This window comes from Thalia democratica, chromosome 6 (assembly GCF_965202585.1).
Source record: "Thalia democratica chromosome 6, ktThaDemo2.hap1.1, whole genome shotgun sequence".
Taxonomy (NCBI): Eukaryota; Metazoa; Chordata; class Thaliacea; order Salpida; family Salpidae; genus Thalia; species Thalia democratica.
Genome location: NC_139170.1, coordinates 15,871,088 through 15,889,613, shown reverse-complemented (window position 1 = coordinate 15,889,613; position 18,526 = coordinate 15,871,088).

Below are 18,526 nucleotides of genomic sequence, written 5' to 3'. Positions count from 1 at the left end.
ACCTACCTTGCACAGTTTATCTGTTTCTGTGAAACACTGCTATCGGCTTATATATGCTTATTATACTATGTTACTAAATCACCAAGAGCAGGACAGTAGTTTAATGCTTTCACACTTTATATATAATATATTGAACAACAAAAAAAGACGCTCAAAGTATTTGGTCATAGGACTTGGTGATCTAGAACCATTCGGTTATTGAGTCACGCACTATGTATACCTTTAAATGTCTTGTCCTGGACATTATGTTTAAAAAAGACTATGAAAAACATTTATTTATTTTTAAGTAGAGCTTGCTAAATAGCAGAACTGTTTATCTAAATCAGGGTTTTCTAAAGTAGGCAAAACGGTCCCCTTGGGGACAAAACTTAAATTTAGGGGCCTTGAGCTATAAAGGGGTCATGAGTTGAAACTTACACTAAATATTATTGAGTTGATGATTAAGAGCGAAAAAAAAGGTGTATTTAATGGTAGTTTTTTGAGTAGTGTTGTTGGAGGAGGATATAGCTTTTTTAATTTCTGTTTAGGGAGCCTTTTGAAAAAAAAATTGGAAACCCTGATTTAAATATTGAAATTTGCGTTGTAAAATTAACAAAAACTGAATAAGATTAAAAAACAAGCTAACTATAGAATATATAAATTTTAAAAATCAAATTAGCCCGAGTTTGCCTAATATAACCTTTGTAAGTGGCAGTCCTGCATTGGACGTGATACATTGTTAATTAACTTAAAATATATTTGATATAATAAGTCAAACTATAATTAATACAAATTAATTTTCTTTTGTGTTTGTAAATTATTTTTAAATTTATGAGCTTGTTAGCTGTAACAAAATAATAGTTATTTTTTTGTAAGTTTTTGCTTTTATTGAATACAAGTAATAAATTTTATACAAAAGACTTAGTTTTTTCTAACAAAAAAACATACATTGGTACATAGTTTAAAAATTTAAACTTAAAATATTTTTATACTAAACTCACTTTGGTTTTACAAACTAACTCATTTTTATAATGTGCGGTTACTTTCAAAATATATTAGAAAATAAACAAGAATTTATTTAAAACATGCGGAGAATTAGCTTCTCTTAAAATGTATATCTTAGAGTTTTCAAAAAAATTTATATAAGTAAACAACTTGTTTTTATAAACTAAACTGAATTAATTGTTTTTTTTCTAAATCTATGAGATTGAACCACAAACCATAATTTTTGTATAGTAAACAGACTTGTAATTGAAATAAAAAAAGAGCTTAGCTTAACAAAAAATTGTGATCTTAGGTGCAATTTTGAAATTACTAATTAAAAGATTCAAAACTTTACTTAGGTATATATTAAAAGTATACTGATTTTTTTATTTTAGAAATAGTATTAGTATTTAAATAAGTTATCTATTGGTATGTTTTAGCTAGAACTTCAACTAATATAGAATAAATTTACATCAAAGTGGTTTTACCAAATCGAATAAACAGCTCAGAAAATTTTGTTAATTGATTTAAAATACTTTAACAACAAAACAAAGTTTATTTCATATTATGAAAATGTACTAATAAACTAGAACAAGCTATTTTATGCTTAGCTACTGATAATTAATACTTTAAAAAATCCCCTTAGAAAGAATAATAAAAAAGGATGATAAATTAAAAGTTTTTTTTTATCTTCATAATCATTTCTTACTGAATAAAACAAACTATTCAAAAAAAAAAGAAATATTTTTATAAGGTATAAATACGATATGAAAAATAATGTACTTTGTAATATTGTAAAAATATCAAAACTTTTTAACACCAACAAATACTAAAAATATGCTTGATTTAAAGTTAAAATATTACAGAATAACTCTATTTGTTAGTTAAGTAAATACTATTTTATTTGTAGGATATGTTACATCAAGTATTAAACTTAAGCTTTAAAGATTATAGAATTTAATTATTTTAATGTTTCAGTTAACAACAAAAAAAAAACTGTTCATCTAAAGTTTAAAGTTAATCATACAAACTTTATATGGATAAATCAATTTGCACATAGTTAAAGAAACTAGGTTTGAATAAAAAAAGGTGTCATGTAATTTAATTTAAATGTGAAATTGCTTTATCATGAACACGAATAAACAGAACGCAAATACTGTTAATGAATAATTTTATTTTCATAAAATAAAATTTAAGTAACCCTTTAACAAAATAAGATCTAAAAGGAATATGTATATATTCAATATTAGTATTGACAATGATATTTTTTTCTACATCTAGTGATTATAAGAAACATGTTTTACACTTGCTAGCAGGAGCGACGCGTGGGGAGGGACACCGGACCGTGCGTTCCTCCTAAGAAAAAAAAGAAAGTATCAGTATCCTTTAAGAAATTAATTTCCCTGCTAAGCTTATTTTTTTTAACTATGTCGATAACCGAAAGGTTCCTTTGTACACCAGGTCCTTAGACCAAGCTTTTGAAGCGCTTTTTTATATCGTTCAAAAAACAATATATATGTGTCTGTTTAATTACTAAAAGTTAGTTTACCTGGCGCGCAGAAAGCATTGTGTCACTGTACTTATGCAAAAACTCTATAAGAACCAAGAACAAAAATAACCCAGAGAAGTTAGTACACCATGGTAGTAAAACAATTATAATTGATTACGATTGATTGATTTGTCCTGGACATGACGTTAAACTGTTCTGGTGTATGACTCGATAACCGAAAGGTTTTTTCGTGCACCAGGTTCTTGGACCAAAATTTTTGAGCGTTTTTTGTCGTTCAATAAAAGTACTAAAATAATTATAAGGAAAAATACTATTATTTTGTAAAACAACCATCAAGCTAAACAAATCATATGATAATGATTCAAGAATAAATTTAGACAAAATTAATTAAAAAATGTTTTTGAATGAGTTGTGTCTCAGTTTTTGTAAAAATTTGAAGTATAAGAAGTTGTTCAAGCTAAAAATAAAAACTAACAAAAGATTATATTAATAGTAATATTTGATAAAAAACAATAAATAAACAACACTTTAAGATTGACTAACACTAACAACTCTGCTTTGAATATTTTATAAAAAGGATCGGCAAACTGCGGCCTAAGGCCATATACGGCTCACGAAGGCTAAAAGGGCCTGCAGTATATCTTTATTTTAAATTTGATGCGGCTCGTGGAAGGTAAAACCTGCTTCCCGAGAATATTCAAAAGTGGCCCACAAAAAAAAAATTTTTAACTTACACTAGGTATTCTGGGACTTGAAATGAAGAGTAAAAATACAAAGAAAATAAAAGGTCTTAGGGAAATTTTAAGAAAAATTCGAAACTTGCACTAGATATTTCGGGTCTAAGAAAACTGCAACTGTGGCCCGGTTTTTTCTTTTGGCCCACGACCACCAAATGCCAGCCGACCTCTGCTTTATGACATGGCGTGAATTTACGGTTGTAAATACTAATTTTTTTAAACTTAGATCGTCAAGCGGCAAGTCTTTATAAATTATTTTCAAAAAAATATAATATATAAAATAGGGGAACCGTTCAGTTCCAACCCGCGCACAATTCCCACCCAATCAATTCCAACCCAAATCAAACCCCACCCGATCATTTCCCACCCGCACAATTCCCACCTGAATCAAATCCCACCCGATCAAATCCAACCCGAATCAAATCCCACCCTAATCAAATCCCACCCGATCATTTCCCACCCCATAATTTCCCACCCGAATCAATTCCCACCCGATCAAATCCAACCCGAATCAAATCCCACCCGAATCAATTCCAACCCGATCAAATCCCACACGAATCAATTCCCACACGATCAATTCCAACCTGATCAATTCCCACCCGGATCAATTCCAACCCAAATCAATTCCCACCCGATCAATTCCAACCCGATCAATTCCCACACGAATCAAATCCCACACGAATCAAATCCCACCTGATCAAATCCCACCCGATCATTTCCCACCCGAATCAATTCCTATCCACATAATTCCTACCCGGTCAATTCCCATATATTATCAAACCCGATTAAATTTATTCTTGTACGAGTTAAAAATTTTAATACGTTTGGAAATCACATTAAAATTTTAGTTTCTGATTTTTTAAAATCATTTGAAATATGAAATTAGTAAAATAAAAATGATTAATTTATTTAAGTTAAAATTGTTATTGTTGCTTATTTTATCATGTTTTTATTTTAATGTTAGTTTTGTTTATTGATAACTACGATAATTAAATCATTACGACTTGCGAGCAACAGAAAGTTGGCCTGTTACTTGTAAAATGCTATCATTGTTACTAAAGTTTAATCCAGATCAGGTTTAAATAATAATCAAGTTTTTAGTATCGGTACCATTTTCTATCATGGTAACTAATTTATGTCCAATTAATTTTTTTTGTACGAGTTAGAACAAAATTAACTGACATTAACACTTAACTATATTTTAGTTTTATATAATTAAATAAAACAAGAAAATAATATAGTACTGTACAACATAGTTTTTTAATAAGAACTTTAGAATTTGAAAATTATAACAATGCTTATTAAACTCTAGACCTAAATTAATTTTGTTCGTTGATTACTAGACTTTTATCAGTAACTACGGCCGGCAATGAAAATTGGCCTATCTTTTGTAAAATTCTATAACGGCTAATACAATTTAGTCCAAATCAGGTTCAAAGCAAATTCAATTTTTTTTTAATCCGAACTATTTTTTATAACAAAGTACTCTACGGTATCTGATTTATGTCCAATTAAATTTTCCTTTGTAACGACTATAGATACATACTATAGATATAATATTGCTCGGTATAATTTTTTTAAGGGAAATTTTAAAAAATATTTCGTTATATTAAGCTTAATGTTTCATATTTCTTGTTTAAACCAATACTTCCTAAGTTTAATTTAACAACAACTTTAAGTATTTGATGCCTGCGGCGCGAATAGCTTATTATAGAAAAATTGGTCTTTTTTAAAAACATTTATTAAATATTCAGTTGTTATTCAATTTTTTCTTTAAGCTTTAGCTTTTAAACCAACTAAATTAATTGTGTACTATATCTACCTAAAAATGAGCTTATTTTTATTGTAACTATGAAGTTTTTTTTTCTAAAACATATGTTTTATTATTTATGTAAAAATAGATGAATTAAAAAAAATTTAAACAACTATTAAAAACTTACTGTTATACAAAGACTGATGTAAATGTTTAAAATAATACAAAGTAAAATACATTTGTCTTACTGTATAATTTAAAATCAATATATTCTAAAATATGTTTAAATGCATATTTATCAATTGTCTTTTATGCTATTTTTAAACACCTCCTAAAAATATTATAACTTAATATCTAAAGCTATAGGACTTTTAAAAATTGATTTTTAAATATGTGTGTTAAAAGCACTTTCAATAAATTTATCTTCATTAAAAATGTAGTATGAGAATTAACCAAAGATTTATTATTATAAATATTATTAACCAATTTTAGAAATATAAGAATTTAAAAACGAACAAAAACGAAAACTGTCACAGATACTACAATATTTAAGTTATTGGCATAAATGCCTTATATAAAAATTGATTCAACTGGTTCAATTCCACCAAAGAACTTGGAGTTTTTTTAACGTTGTGTTCTACATTTTTAAAATAACTAAAATATCAACATTATTGAAATTGGAGAGATGAAAAATTAAATATATATTAATAACCAGAAAAATATTCAATATATACTGTAAACAAAAGAATTTCTGAACGAACAAAAACTTATACGATACTAATAAGTTGAAGTTATGGGCTAAAATAACTCTTATAAAAATTGATTCAACTTGATCATAGCATTAATGATCAATTTTTTTTTTCACAAATTTTTAGATTTTTAATACAACTAAAATTCAATACTAATAAAAACGAAAAAATTATTGTATATTATTAACTAAAATAATTATCAAACAACTTTGTAAAAAAAAGAGTTTAAGACGAAAAATATACGAAAACTAGTACAGATGATAATTAATTAAGGTTATGTGCAATACCTCTGAGAAATTTCATAACAGTTCTTTAATTGCGCCCGGTTACAATTGTTTTTAATCTTTCGTCTAGGTTTTTGTATTTTTTCTGTTTCTTTTTATGAGGTTAACCCGAGTACAATCTTTCGGTTTGATTGCTTTGACTTTTTTGCTCATTCATTAATTTATCAATACATTTAAAAACTCCAGGTTTGGCACACTGGATGACAGCTTTAAACCTTCTGTGCCAACCCTCCACACAGTTGTTAGTCCGAAAGCAGTTTGAAAGCGTTCTTTCATTGACATTCCAAAAGGTAATAGGAAAAGGTATTAATAAAATACCTAATAATTGATATCGCTTCAGTTGGACAGTCGTTTTGCCGAACTAAAAGATCTGCAGCCTAAATTACCTCTTCCATCGGAAAAAACGCAAGAGCTGAAATGTGCTTTATATACAGTGCAAAAAAACCATCTTCGGCTTCATAGTTTGTTTTGCAGCCCTGTTAACATATATATATATATATATATATATATATATATCTATAAAAAATTTTTGCATAGCCTTAATACTAATTTTATATATTTTCCCTCATTTTTATGTATAATACTAAAAAACTATCTTAATAAATTATGGAACAAAAGTAATACTTTAAAATTTTATAATATTATAATAACCTAATTAAAAATGATATTAACTTAATAAAAGTAAATCAGTTTACATTAGTTATATTACTGACTAACAACTTCAACTTAAAGAAAATAAGTACAAAACAAATTACTCACTTTTTCGTTCACTTTACGGTACAAAGATTGCTGGAGATGAAAAAAGCATCCTCTTGTTGTTCTAGGAAAAATAAGTTCAAAGCTATTGATCGCAGTTTTTAAAAATCTGTTATCCACATTTCTGGTGAAAGCGGTTTAATTGTATTAAGTGTAGTCAAAAGCCTGGTGTATGTTTCCTGAGTTTTATTTTCAAGTAATGCAAATACCAATGGAAAAACTGCAGGTTTTTCATCTGTAGTGGTTTCTATTATTTCGCCGTGGATAGTATACAGCTGGCAGAAATGTCTAGGGGCTGTGCTAAAGGGGCGGTAGTAAAAGTTTATAAATAAACAGCTTTTTTGGTTAATAAACGAAACTTTCTTTTTCTCTATTTCGTCTTTTTTCATAGTCCCACATGCTCCAGGTAACCAGTCTAAACACGCCCCTGCAGTTAAGTACAGCTTATTGAAAATGAAAACAATAAAAATTTGTTAAATCAACATTTCTCTCATAAAAAGTTATTATAAAAAAAAAATCTTATTTGTTGAACGTTATTAAAGAAAACTTTTTTGGTCGAAATATATGAGGCAATATAAAATTTTAAACTTAAAAAGAATGGAACTTGACTGAACTTATAATCAATCTTTCTTCTAAACTTTACATGTACAAAAATTAAACGGATTAGAATTTATGCATAAAACTATTAATCTGAACTAACCGTATAACATATATAAAGGTTGATAATTACTTTATTTGAAATATCTATGAACTGGATTGATTCGAATGAGAATTCATTCGCATGATAATTTACCTTGATGGGAATTGATCGGGTGGGAATTGATCGGGAGGGATTTAATTTGGCCGGTATTTAATTTGTGTTGGAATTGTGCGGGTTAGATTTGATTTGGGTGGGATTTAATCGGGTTGGATTTGATTCGGGTGGGATTTAATCGGGTTGGAATTGATTTGGGTTGGACTTTATCGGGTGGGAATTGATTTGGGTGGGAATTGATCGGGTGGGAATTGATCGGGTGGGAATTGATTCGGGTGGGAATTGATCGGGTTGGAATTGATTCGGCTGGGAATTGATTCGGGTTGGATTTGATCGGGTGGGAATTAATTTGTGTGGGAATTGATCGGGTGGGATTTGATTCGTGTGGGAATTGATCGGGTTGGAATTGATCGGGTGGGAATTTATACGGGTTGGAATTGATCCGGATGGGAGTTGATCGGGTAGTAATTGATCGGGTGGGAATTGATTCGGGTGGGATTTGATTGGGTTGGAATTCATTTGGGTGGGATTTGATCCGGGTGGGAATTAAGCGGGTGGGAATCGTGTGGGTGGGAGTTGAACGCGGGTTGGAATAATCATAAAATTTGTCTGCATCAAAAAAATAGTGTTAATTTACTTCGAATATTTCGTTTTAAACTAGCTTAAACTTGATTTTAAAAAATTTGTACTAGTAAATCATGACTTTAAAGTTTAATTTCAACGCAATAAACAAATAAATTGAAGTTTATGTATTAGCTAATAAATCTAAATCTTTCCAGCAAATTAGAACTTCCGTTTTCAACCAGTATTAGAAAAAGGTGTTTTCAAGCCTTTTTGCAACTCTCCAGTTCACACTCAAATACTACATTTCAAAACTTGAATCTAGTCTGCACTGTTATTAAAATTTATGTTTGATTTTTTTTTTGTATAACAGTTAATTTTTAGCTACTGTTTCTAAAAAATTAACTAAATTCAATAACTTTTAGTTTTGTAGCAAACTTAAATAGTATACAATCAAAGCATGTTTAATTTCAATGATAAAAAATCCCTTCGTAATACTAAAGGTCATACGATAATTTTACATTGTCTACTTTTATTATCAAAACATTAAATCATGGAGATTTTTAAAAGTTCTTATCACAACTTAAAGACAAAAAAAGCAGCAACAACTAATTTTTATTTTGTATTTTACTCCTGTTATCTAATGGGGGAACCGTTCAGTTCCAACCCGTGCACAATTCCCACCCGATCAATTCTAACCCAAATCAATTCCCACCCGATCAAATCCAACCCGAATCAAATCCCACCCAAATCAAATTCCACCCGATCATTTTTCACCCGATCATTTCCAACCCGAATCAAATCCCACCCGATCAAATCCAACCCGAATCAAATCTCACCCAAATCAAACCCCACCCGATCATTTCCCACCCGATCATTTCCCACCCGAATCAAATCCCACCCGATCAAATCCAACCCAAATCAATTTCCACCCAAATCAAATCCAACCCTATCAAATCCCACCCGGATCAAATCCCACTCGATCAATTCCCACCCGAATAAATTCCCACCTGATAATTTCCCACCTGATCATTTCCCATCAACATAACTCCTACCTGGTCAATTCCTACTATATTATCAAACACGATTATATTTATTCTTGTACAAATTAAAAATTTTATTACGTTTGGAACTCACATTAAAACTTTAGTTTTTGTAATTTTAAAAATCATTTAAAGTATGAAATTAGTAAGGTAAGAACGAATTTTTTATTTTAGCTAAAATTGTTACTGTTGCTTATTTTATCATGTTTTTAGTTTAATGTCATTTTTGTTTGTTGATAACTACGATAATTAAATAATTACGACTTGCGAGCAACAGAAAGTTGTTCTGTTACTTGTAAAATGCTATCATTGTTACTAAAGTTTAATCCAGGTCAGGTTTAGATAATAATTAAGTTTTTAGTATTGGAACCATTTTCTATTATGTTATTAAATTTATGTCCAATTAATTTTTTTGTACGAGTTGGAACAATTGACATTGACACTTAACTATATTTTAGTTTTTGTAGCTAATTAAAACAAGAAAATAATATAGTACTGTACAACATAGTTTTTTTAATAAGAACTTTAGAATTTGATAACTATAACAATGCTTATTAAACTCTAGACCTAAATTAATTTTGTTCGTTGATTACTAGACTTTTTTAAGTAACTACGGCCGGCAAGGAAAATTGGCCTATGTTTTGTAAAATGCTTTTACGGCTAATACAATTCAGTCCAAATCAGGTTCAAAGCAAATTCAAGTTTTTTTAGTATCCGAACTATTTTTTATAACAAAGTTTTCTACAGTAACTGATTTATGTCCAATTAAATCTACCTTTGTAACGACTATAGAAATTAATATTGCTAGTTAGTTAGAAATAAAGTTGCAATATATAGTTGTAAATAACGCATAAGTTAATGAAAAGTCTTCTTTACAAACAAAGTTTCGAAAGTTATAAGCCGTTTATAACACAATGAAAAGAAAATAAAACTTTTTCTTATTAGCGCATATCACAAAAACAAACCTTTTTTACGATAAAATAAAATGTTTGCATTTTGTTATTGCATTTGGTTGTTAAAGCATTTTTAATGCTAATTGTTTTAACATTTACAATTTTGGAAAGAAGACACAAGCGAAACAAGTAAAAGTTTATAAATAAACAGCTTTTTTGGTTAATAAAAGAAACTTTCTTTTTCTCATTTTCGTCTTTTTTCGTCGTCGCACATGCTCCAGGTAACCAGTCTAAACACGCCCCTGCAGTTAGGTACAGCTTATTGAAAATGAAAACAATAAAAATTTGTTAAAGTAATAATTTCTCTCATTAAAAGTTATTATAAAACGGTTTTTAAATTGTTAAACATTAATAAAAATAACTTTTTTGGTCGAAATTTATGAGGTAAAATGAAATTTTAAACTTAAAAAGAACGGAACTTGATTGAAATATATAGTCAATCTTTCTTCTAAACCTTACATGTACAAAATTTAAACGGATTAGAATTTAAGCGTAGAACTATTGATCTGAACTAACCGTATAATATATATAAAGGTTCATATTATTTTATTTGAAATATTTATAAACTTGATTGAGTCGAATGAGAGTTCATTCGAGTGATAATTTACCTGGATGGGAATTGATTGGGTGGGAATTGATTTGGCCGGTATTTAATTCGTGTTGGAATTGTGCGGGTTGGATTTGATTTGGGTGGGGTTTGATCGGGTGGGATTTGATTCAGGTGGGAAAAGATCGGGTGGGATTTGATTTGGGTGGGAATTGATCCGGGTGGGAATTAATCGGGTGGGAATTAATCGGGTTGGAATTGATTCGAGTGGGATTTGATTCGGGTTTGATTTGATCGGGTGGGAATTGATTTGGTTGGAAATTGATCTGGTGGGAATAGATTCGGGTGGGATTTGATCGGGTTGGAATTGATTTGGGTGGGATTTGATTCGGGTTGGATTTGATCGGGTGGGGTTTGATTCGGGTTGGATTTGATCGGGTGGGAAAAAATCGGTTGGGATTTGATTTGGGTGGGAATTGATCCGGGTGGGAATTAATCGGGTGGGAATTGATCGGGTTGGAATTGATTCGAGTGGGATTTGATTCGGGTGGGATTTGAACGGGTTGGAATCGTGTGGGTTGGAATTGAACGCGGGTTGGAAATGTTACATTTCAAATTCCACCCGAATCAAATTCCACCCGATCAAATCCCACCCAAATCCAATCCAACCCGCACAATTCCAACATTAATTAAATACCGGCCAAATCAAATCTCACCCGATCAATTCCCATCCAGGTAAATTATAACTCGAATGAATTCTCATTCGACTCAATCCAGTTTTTTTTATTTATTTTTTTTTTTCAATACAGTTTATAAATACTTTAAATAAAATAATTATCAACCTTTATATATGTTATACGGTTAGTTCAGATCAATAGTTTTATGCATAAATTCTAATCCGTTTAAATTTTGTACATGTAAAGTTTAGAAGAAAAATTGATTATAAGTTTCAGTCAAGTTCCGTTCGTTTTAAGTTTAAAATTTCATATTACCTCATATATTTCGACCAAAAAAGTTTTTTTTAATAACGTTTAACAATTTAAAAAAAGTATTATAATAACTTTTAATGAGAGAAGTTATTAATTTAATAAATTTTTATTGTTTTCATTTTCAATAAGCTGTACCTAACTGCAGTGGCGTGTTTAGACTGGTTACCTGGAGCATGTGCGACGACGAAAAAATACGAAATAGAGAAAAAGAAAGTTTCGTTTATTAACCAAAAAAGCTGTTTATTTATAAACTTTTACTTGTTTCGCTTGTGTCTTCTTTCCAAAATTGTAAATGTTAAAACAATTAGCATTAAAAATGCTTTAACAACCAAATGCAATAACAAAATGCAAACATTTTATTTTATCGTAAAAAAGGTTTGTTTTTGTGATATGCGCTAATAAGAAAAAGTTTTATTTTCTTTTCATTGTGTTATAAACGGCTTATAACTTTCGAAACTTTGTTTGTAAAGAAGACTTTTCATTGACTTAAGCGTTATTTACAACTGTATATTGCAACTTTACTTCTAACTACATATTTATAAAAGTTATACATGCTAATTCAAACACATCTTTTATCATATTATATTTATAACGTGTTTTTTTATTATTATTCAAGTTTTGATTCTTATACATAAAAAAAGGTCTTAGATTTTACAAAACTATTCTAACACGACCTCTATATAGTGACATTACTACATGTTCTTTAATTTGCCATTTAACTTCAATTATCCCGTGTTCTTTTATATTTTAAATCAATTTTGTCTTTACTTTATGTTTTGCTATTTAATAATGAAATATTTACAATATTTGATAAATTAAATGAGTTAAATAGTTTTTAAATATATCTAAACTAACAAGGTTATTAAGTGAGAAACTATTTATGAAATAGACAAAAAAAATATAGATATTTGACTGAAAAACGTTATTGATAGTTTGACATTATGTATTCAAATACTATAATTAACAAACATGTTAACAGTTGAGTAGATGCTTATATATCTTAAAGACAACTTATATTTATAGTTAGAAGAAGAATCATTTTAAACTAAAACAAAAAATAGTGCTTCTCCATTTGAAAAGGCCTAGAAATGTCTCTGCTACACTGAGATAACTTTTTTTTAATGATCTACACAAGGGTACAGCAAACTTTGGCCCATATTTGTAAAAGTGTGGCTCGAGAGCATGTTTATATGTTATATTGCGACCAGTGAATACAAAAATTTAGTCCTCTGCTAAAGAAAATTCGCTCGGTTACGCTATAACTCAAGTTCTAATAGATAAATATAATTAAGAATTAAGAATAATTAAAGAACATTGTTTAATATTGTAACATAATATTAAACAGTTTAAAAAACTAGATAAAAGTAGAACTAAAATGTTTCAACAATTACAAGAGTGTTATCGACATTTCTGCCAACTATATACTATCCACGGCGAAATAATGGAAACCAATACAGATGAAAAACCTGCGGTTTTTCCATTGGTAACTGCATTACTTGAAAATAAAACTCAAGAAACATACACCAGGCTTTTGACTACACTAAATGGAATTAAACCGCTTTTACTAGAACTGTGGATAACAGATTTTGAAAAGGCTGTGATCAATAGCATTGAATTTATTTTTCCTGGAACAACAAGAGGATGTTTTTTTTTATCTCCAGCAATCTTTGTACCGCAAAGTAGTGGAAAAAGTGAGTAATTTGTTTTGTACTTATTTTCTTTAAGTTGAAGTTGTTAGTCAGTAATGTAACTAATGTAAACTGATTTATTTTACTAAATTAATTTTATTTTTTAATTAATGTATTATAATATTATAAAATTTTTAAAGTATTATTTTTGTTTTATAGTTTATTTAAATTATTTAATTATTAATTAATTTATTTGTCATACATAAAATGATGAAAAAAATAAAAAAATAGTATTAAGACTATGCAACAATTTTTATAGATATATTTATGTTAACAGGGCTGCAAAACGAACTATGAAGCCGAAGATGGTTCTTTTGCACTGTATATAAAGCACATTTCTGCTCTTGCGTTTTTGCCGGTGGAAGAGGTAATTGAGGCTGTAGATCTTTTGTTTCGGCAAAACGACTGTCCAACTGAAGTGATACCAATTATTAGGTATTTTATTAATACATATAATGGTAGCAATGGTGTTGACGCTCAACCACCATTGTTTCCTATTTCCTTTTGGAATGTCAATGAAAGAACGCTTTCAAACTGATTTCGGACTAACAACTGTGTGGAGGGTTGGCACATAAGGTTTAAAGCTGTTATGCATAGTGCCAAACCTGGAGTGTTTAAATGTATTGATAAATTAATTAAAGAGCAAAAAAGTCAAACTAATCAAATCAAAAGAATGAACTCGGGTTAACCTCATAAAAAGAAACAGAAAAAATACAAAAACCTAGACGAAAGATTAAAAACAATTGTAACCGGGCGCAATCAAAGAACTGTTATGGAATTTCTCAGAGGTATTGCACATAACCTTAATTAATTATCATCTGTATAAGTTTTAGTTTATTTTTCGTCTTAAATTCGTTTTTTTACAAAGTTATTAGATAAAAATTTTAGTTATTAATCTATAGTAGATTTTTCGTTTTTATTCATGTTGAATTTTAGTTGTATTAAAAAAGTAAAACTTTGTAAAAAAAAGTATTTGATCATTTATGCTATGATCAAGTTGAATCAATTTTTATAAAAGGCATTTAAGCCCATAACTTCAACTTATTAGTATCTTTATAAGTTTTTGTTCGTTCAGAAATTCTTTTTTTTATAGAGTTTATTAATAATTTGTCTGGTTATACAATGTTTAATATATATTCAATTTTTCATATCTCCGTTTTCAATAATGTTGATATTTTAGTTATTTTAAAAATGTATAACACAACGTTAAAAAAATGTTCTAAGTTTTTTAGTAGGATTGATTCAGTTGAATCAATTTTTATATAAGGCATTTGTAACAATAACTTAAATATTGTAGTATCTGTGTCAGTTTTCGTTTTTGTTCGTTATTAAATTATTTTATTTTTGAAGTTGGTTAATAATATTTATAATTATAAATCTTTGGTTAATTCTCATACTAAATTTTTAATGAAGATAAATTTATTGAAAGTGCTTTTAACATACACGTTTAAAAATCATTTTTAAAAGTCCTATAGCGGTAGATATTAAGTTGTAATATTTTTTAGGAGGTGTTTAAAGATAGCATAAAAGACAATTGATAAATATGCATTTAAAAATATTTTAAATTATATTGATTTTAAATAATAGAGTAAGACAAATGTATTTTACTTTGTATTATTTTAAACATTTACATCAGTCTTTGTGTAACAGTAAGTTTTTATTAGTTGTTTAAAATTTTTCTTTAACTCATCTATTTTCACATAAATAATATAACATATGTTTTAGAAAAAAAAAAAACTTCATAGTTACAATCAAAATAAGCTCATTTTTAGGTAGATATAGTACACAATTAATTTCGTTGGTTTAAAAGCTAAGACTTAAAGAAAAAATTGAATAACAACCAAATAAGAACTTTTTTGAATAACAAATATTTTTAAAAAAGGCCAATTTTTCTATAATAACTTATTCGCGCCGCAGGCATCAAATACTCAAAATTGTTGTTAAATTAAACTTAAGAAGTATTGTTTTAAACAAGAAATATGAAACATTAAGCTTAATAAAACAGAACATTTTCCAAAAATTACATTTAAAAAAAATTATGCCGAGCAATATTAGTTTCTATAATCGTTACCAAGGTAGATTTAATTGAACATAAATCAGTTACTGTAGAAAACTTTGTTACAAAAAATAGTTCGGATACTAAAAAAACTTGAATTTGCTTTGAACCTGATTTGGACTGAATTGTATTAGCCGTAAAAGCATTTTACAAAACATAGGCCAATTTTCATTGCCGGCCGTAGTTACTGATAAAAGTCTAGTAATCAACGAACAAAATTAATTTAGGTCTAGAGTTTAATAAGCATTGTTATAATTTTCAAATTCTAAAGTTCTTATTAAAAAACTATGTTGTACAGTACTATATTATTTTCTTGTTTTAATTAGCTACAAAAACTAAAATATAGTTAAGTGTCAATGTCAATTGTTCCAACTCGTAAAAAAAAATTAATTGGACATAAATTTAATAACATAATAGAAAATGGTTCCAATACTAAAAACTTAATTATTATCTAAACCTGACCTGGATTAAACTTTAGTAACAATGATAGCATTTTACAAGTAACAGAACAACTTTCTGTTGCTCGCAAGTCGTAATTATTTAATTATCGTAGTTATCAACAAACAAAAATGACATTAAACTAAAAACATGATAAAATAAGCAACAGTAACAATTTTAGCTAAAATAAAAAATTCGTTCTTACCTTACTAATTTCATACTTCAAATGATTTTTAAAATTACAAAAACTAAAGTTTTAATGTGAGTTCCAAACGTATTAAAATTTTTAATTCGTACGAGAATAAATATAATCCGGTTTGATAATATAGTGGGAATTGACCGGGTAGGAGTTATGTGGATGAGAATTGATTCGGGTGGGAAATGATCAGGTGGGAATTGATTTGGGTGGGATTTGATTTGGGTGGGATTTGATCGGGTGGGATTTGATTCGGGTTGGATTTGATCGGGTGGGATTTGATTCGGGTTGGATTTGATCGGGTTGGATTTGATTCGGGTGGAAATTGTGCGGGTTGGAAATGATCGGGTGGGATTTGATTCGGGTTGGATTTGATCGGGTTGGATTTGATTCGGGTGGAAATTGTGCGGGTTGGAAATGATCGGGTGGGATTTGATTCGGGTTGGATTTGATCGGGTTGGATTTGATTCGGGTGGAAATTGTGCGGGTGGGAAATGATCGGGTGGGATTTGATTCGGATTGGAAATGATCGGGTGGGATTTGATTTGGGTGGGAATTGATCGAGTGGGATTTGATTTGGGTGGGATTTGATCGGGTTGGATTTGATTTGGGTGGGAATTGATTCGGGTTGGATTTGATCGGGTGGGATTTGATTCGGGTGGGAAATGATCGGGTGGGATTTGATTTGGGTGGGATTTGATTTGGGTGGGATTTGATTCGGGTTGGATTTGATCGGGTGGGATTTGATTTGGGTTGGAATTAATCGGGTGGGAAATGATCGGGTGGGATTTGATTCGGGTAGGAATTGATCGGGTGGGAATTGTGCGCGGGTTGGAACTGAACGGTTCCCTATCTAATAGCTTTTTTTATTTGTGTTATCTAGTTTCGTTCCATGTTTAAACTAACTTTTTAATTAAAAATTTACTTTCCATAACTTTTACTTGTTTTTTAAATTCTTTTAACTCATTGCACTAGTTCTTTAAGTGAAATTTAGTTTATTTATTAATGTTTTTGAGAAAAACAAATCATAAACCTTGAAGTAGAGTTTTCTTGTAAAAAAACTTAGGGAAAATCTTAAAAAATATTGTCAAAAAGCTACTTAAAACCGTCATTTTTTTTTAGTAGTCGTTTTTATTTTTAAATAATATTTTGTACAAAAATACTATGTACTAAATTTTAAAACATAGAGTTAGTCAAGTTTTATAATTTTTATATTAAGTGAATATACGTACACCTTATTAAGTAGAAAGGAAAGCAGCATTTTTTTTTATTAAACACTTTTTTAAAAGCTAATATGATATGTTTAAAAATGTAACTGCTCTACTTTTTAACAGATAACAAACTATTAGTAAGTTTTTAGTAGTCTATTTTATTCAAGTTTCAATATAAACGAGTGTTGTTTATGCTTTAGTACTTTAAAATTTAATTATTAATGTATAGCGAAAACAATTACAAAATTAAAAAAATTTGTTTTATCATAGTTTTACTAAATAATAAAAAGTATCAAGTGAATCGCACTTATGTAGTATTAAGAATCATTGTATTAATTTTTTAATTCTGTTTGCCTTAAAATGTTTTAAAGCTTAATTAAATTTTTATAACATTTGTAAATTCATCTTTAAAAGCTGTTTTTTTTTGTTGTTTTCTAAGTACTGTCTTACTGAAGGTTAGACAGTTTTTGAAAGACAAACTTTTCAAGAGCATAAGTAGTAAAAGTTTAGTTTGTGCAGCAAAATGACTTACCAACAAAACTACTTTTATTTTATTTTTAAATACTTTACATAAAAATCCGAGCATTTACTTTATTAAAGAAAGAGTTTTGAAACCTGTTTAGTTCTAATAATTAAAAAAAAACATTGTTTTAGCATTTTAAAGTAGTATTTTATTTATACTTTTAAATATATTGTTTGTTAATTAATTCTATAACTCTGTATAAGGCATTTAAATTTTTGACCCCAAGCTTTCAATAGCTGAGACCCGGGTTTCGTTTTTATTGAAACTAGTAAGTCAGTCGCAACTGAAAAAATTGCAGTCTTCAATCTACAAACAAATTATCATGTTTTACCACGATGTAACGATTTACAGGCCTCAGTCTACCGAAGGCTTGTTGTCTGACGATCGAAGTGGTATGATCAAAACTTTATGTTAACTTGAGCTTGTCTCTAGGCATTCAAAAGTCAAAGTTTCGAATTTCGTTGATGTTTTTATTAGGCCCTTATAATATAGACAAAAAATATTTCATTAAAATTCCTTTGCTTTTCCATAAAAAACGTTTTACGTAAACATTTTCTCTTTGCTTTTTGTACGCTTGGAAAAATTAAATGAAATTTAGCTTAAACGTACACACTTATTTATAAGGATATGGAATTTTAAAGCTTTTTTAAACACACATTAAAGTAAGTTTTTTTTTAATTTGTTGTTTTGCAAAAAAAAAAGGTAAAGTTATTAAATTATCTTTATGTTTTAAAAACTTTTGAACAAATAAAAAATTTCTTGTATATAATATTTAAAATTATACTAAACATGCTCAATAACCACTTAATTAAATA